The 4,267-nt window shown below is 40.3% G+C and overlaps 1 long non-coding RNA gene across 6 annotated transcripts; it reads left to right on the top strand.

The window, feature by feature from the left end:
* The first annotated feature begins 2,111 nt into the window (after positions 1–2,111).
* On the top strand, positions 2,112–3,733 carry LOC125987321 (uncharacterized). 6 transcript variants are annotated; one of them, XR_007487971.2, is made up of 7 exons: positions 2,112–2,192; positions 2,249–2,364; positions 2,434–2,866; positions 2,955–3,006; positions 3,070–3,115; positions 3,246–3,380; positions 3,448–3,733. It is a non-coding gene; the product is annotated as an uncharacterized lncRNA (long non-coding RNA). The 6 variants fall into 6 exon arrangements; XR_007487970.2 differs by having other exon boundaries at positions 2,118–2,364; positions 2,434–2,459; positions 2,544–2,866; XR_007487968.2 differs by having other exon boundaries at positions 2,249–2,866.
* Positions 3,734–4,267: the final 534 nt, after the last annotated feature.

The following is a 4,267-nucleotide window of genomic DNA, read 5'->3' as shown; positions in this document are numbered from 1 at the left end:
CTAAGAGCTTTGGTGTGGATTTTTTCCAAATGGCCATTGTCATTGAAATATTGAAAAGCATCACACAGATGAGCAGATTGAAATTCATACAGCTTTGGAAACAGAACTTTGGTGATTGCTGACTCTTTGACCATTGGATATTACGGCTAAGACAGAAATATAGAAAATGGAAAAGCGACAGGTAATTTGTTTTTCCTTTGAAAGGAAAACGCCACAATCGAAATATATATATATATATATATATATATATATATATATATATATATATATATATATATATATATATATCAGAGTAACTCAACATAACGACTTACAGTAAAGCCTCGGTTTTCGAACACAATCCGTTCCAGAAGGCGATTCGGTCGAATTCCAAATCTAATTTTTCCCATAACAAATAATGGGGAAAAAAAATTGTCCATTCCAAGACTAAAAAAACCCGAACGTGGGTGCTGCCCGCCGTCACCCATTTGCGCAGCGCTCGTCAAGTAAGATGGCGGTGCGCAAATGTGTGTCGGATTTGGCCCGGGCAAATGGGCTCAAGTGCAATTTCGAATTTCACCAGAAGCTTGACACGAGAGAGACCTGACAAACGGTTAGTTGGAAGTTAGTTCCTCCAAATGAATTCTTTTTAAAAAGCAGTTTGGCGCTGTTGCAGTTTAAAATTTCACCAGCAGACGGTGCCAAATTTAGACTGATGTGACATGGTCAATCCGTCGTTAGATTAGTCAAAAATGATTGAGTCGGAAAACACGACCTGTTTTGAATGACACACACACACACACACTCACTTTTGGATCATTTTAGGATGTTTTGCTTTGCTATCATAAAATCCCTTACATCTGTTAGCATAAGGAGTGGCCATAAGCATAGGTTAGCTACGATTGATTATGTGTTAAGTTCGTGAGTGTTTTACAATGACATCTGTTCAAGTAAGGGTAGCCACCCATAACCATTGTTTAGTTAGGTTGCGTTGAATATTGAGTTAGCTTTCATTTTCTTCCTTTTTGTGTCGTTTCAGTTGAATATTTTTAAACATGGTTGATCGTTGTTGATGTCACAAGGTTGGTTGGTTGGATGGATGGATGGATGGATGGATGGATGGATGGATGGATGGATGGATGGATGGATGGATGGATGGATGGATGGATGGATGGATGGATGGATGGATGGATGGATGGATGGATGGATGGATGGATGGATGGATGGATGGATGGATGGATGGATGGATGGATGGATGGATGGATGGATGGATGGATGGATGGATCATCAACATGTATTCAATATGGATGTTTTATTCATACATGAATGTATTCTCATGTGAGTAAGGACTGTTAAAGTAATCATCGTTTAGTTATGTTGTCTCACTTGAAGGAGAAATGGCGAGTGGAATTGTCTTAGTTTGTACAAACAATTGAGATGTGTCACTTTTTTTCCTTATCCATTAAACTTTCTCTTGATAATCCTTTGATTTGATGATTGATTGTGTTTTTTTTTCCCCACGTATATTTTACGATGTGGAGCGAATCAGAATTCGAACAAAAAATTCTAGATGCGTTGTCGAACAAAATTCGGGGGTTGAATTTTTTTTGCTGCTAAATTTAAAAACAAAAGGCACAGGATTCGGGTGAATGATATTTTTTGAACACTGAAGTGGGAGAAACAGTAATGTGTACATATTCTGTTAGGTTAGACCAGTGCTTCTCAATCATCTTTTGAGATGCCCTCCCGAGGGAGAAGAAAACATTCCCCCCCCCCCCCTGTTATTAACATTAAGAACATTAAGAAAACAAAAAGTATATAAAAAAGAAAGATCAACTTACAATCAAGAATAACTATTAATAACATCGTTTCTCAGTCTGTAAGAACAGATTCAATGGGCATCAGTTTGCCTGAAATTGAAAAACATTTTTTTTTTTCAAACTATAAACATTCTTGACCAACTGCCATTTTATGCTGAAAAAACAATACGATAAAATAATGTCGCGGCGAACGGCAGCTGACTGTGCGCGCGCACGCGACTCAACCGCGTCAAACGAGGCGATCAGGGCGTGTGCGCGCTACTCACCTGAATGTAATCAAGGACGCCAGAATGAAAGACCTAATGGGCATAAACAATCATTCTCTTGCTCACTTTTGACAGCGTCACGTCGTGCTGCTCTGCACGCTTTTCCACAACATGCAGCGTTTCTAAGGTGAGTCTTCCCCATTTCTTAGACTTTTAAAACTAACTGCTTTTGCTCTCTTTCAGTGTCAACTTGCACTTTGGACGTGCTTACACCTTGCTAACATGCACGCTAAAAAGCTTGCTCGAGCGTTGGCAGAAAAGTTCTCCGACCGTAAATTGCATCAAACGTTTTGCCCAGGGTACGACAAAACATTTGCATAAATTCACAACAGAATCAATCAAATCAATTTTCTATTATCTGTCTACAGGAGCGACTCTCCAAAATGAGCCTCAAGTAACCTACTTTCTGTTCGAATCATGTGGATTCGCATGTAAACCTTATAATCAACTGCATCTAACTGTCCATTTCTGTCCACAGGCCTGCATCTGCAACACAAGACCCAGATTGACTGCAAAAAAAGGCGAAAATCACATTTTTATATGACGTACAACCGACTCAAGTTCTTCACTTTTCTTTGGTTTTTTTTTTTTTTTTTTTTTTTGTCTGCATGTTCAAAATGGCCGGCTTGCAGTCCTGAGAGCCCCGACTTCATGAGGCGTTTGCAAGTCTACTCTTGCCATCAAACCAGCTCGTATGACTGAAAATGTAACACTATGGGGTACAACGTTACCTTGTCTTTCAGGCCAACAAACTGCGGTTGGAGAGAAGTTCAGAGCGGCCCTTGCCTGCATTCTTCATTGGTGAAACACGTGCACCACGTTCATACATGAACAATTGTTTGACCAATTTATTTTAGCGTGTGCATTCTCTTCCTGTTTCGTCCACCAGGTGGTGCCAAACGACCCGGTGCCTGCTGCATGGATTGAAGTTAAAGTTCCAGGTCTGAACCTATTGCAATGACAAATTGGACAAATCAAAATGCTTGACCAGTTTGTTGTTTCAGGTGCTGGACCAAAGAGTCATGATCTTCCTGTCCAACATGCTGACAGGTAACTAAACTTGGCAAATGCGGTATGTTAAGAAAGCTAACCTGCAATTTCTTTGTCTTGATGCGGGAAACTACATAGCATTTCAGCCACCATGTTGCAAAATTTGAATAATTGTTCATTTTGTGTCCAGGCTGGTGCACTATCAAGTACCTGCTTGCAGCGGTGGCTGAGGACCAGAGCACAGCAGCGTTCTGGCAACATAAGTTTTTGTGTTGCTTCCTCATCTCCAAGTCAACCTGAGAAGTGGGCAATATTTGCACTTAAGGTAATATGCTCATCACGGCACAATCCTCATGACAACTTCATTCCTATACATATTTTTTTTATGACAGGTCGCAAGGAACAAGTTCAGCTTCCTGGTCATGCAGCTCTCAACACTTGGTGTTATGAACAAGATCTTTGACATCTTTGAAGTTTCATACCCAAAACCTTTTTCTGCACCAAATGTTGGCTTGACTTTTGACTTGCAGATCTTTTTGTCTTAGGTCCAGGCACAGACTCATCACCGGCCCACCACTCGTCTCACCGGCTCACCACTCGGCACTGAGCAGACAACCATCCAACATCTGTTTAACGAATGTTTTCTTTGCAAAAGAAATAAAGTTTGATTACAAAGAACACTTTAACTCCTAACTCTTCATTCTCAACTTTAAAAATATTATAATTTAAAAAATTATTTCCCTGATTTTTATTCCCCCCCCCGGTTTTGTTTATCCTAATTTATTTTCAGAATTTTTACGGGGATATTTTTCCAGAATTTTTCTTTAAATTAAATGGGTTAAAGCAGTAATGCTGCTTCATGATTCGCTGAGGGCTCAAGAAAAGGGTGGGGGGGGGCACTGGAAATAAAACTGATTGGTTGAAACGGAGGCGCGGCTAAGCAAATGAAAGGTCCTGTGATTGGTGGGATGAAAAATAGGCGTGGTATCTTTAATCTGCAGCAATCTGGTCATAAATGCAAATGCTGTATTCTGATTGGCTGTTGGGAAAGTAGGCGTGGTTATGCAAATTTAAGAGGCGCTGTGATTGGTCAGACTGGATTTGGGTAGAGGTAGGAGACGGGCAAAGAGGCACTTGGGTTTTTTAAGGCAGTTTTCAGTCTTGAGGTGAGCATTGCCCTTCTGTCACTGCCATTAACACGATTCTTTGACT

The sequence above is a fragment of the Syngnathus scovelli genome, chromosome 19 (genome assembly GCF_024217435.2).
Source record: "Syngnathus scovelli strain Florida chromosome 19, RoL_Ssco_1.2, whole genome shotgun sequence".
In the NCBI taxonomy this organism is placed as follows: Eukaryota; Metazoa; Chordata; class Actinopteri; order Syngnathiformes; family Syngnathidae; genus Syngnathus; species Syngnathus scovelli.
Note: the sequence above shows the minus strand (reverse complement) of the source record. Positions and strands in the feature narration are given on the sequence as shown.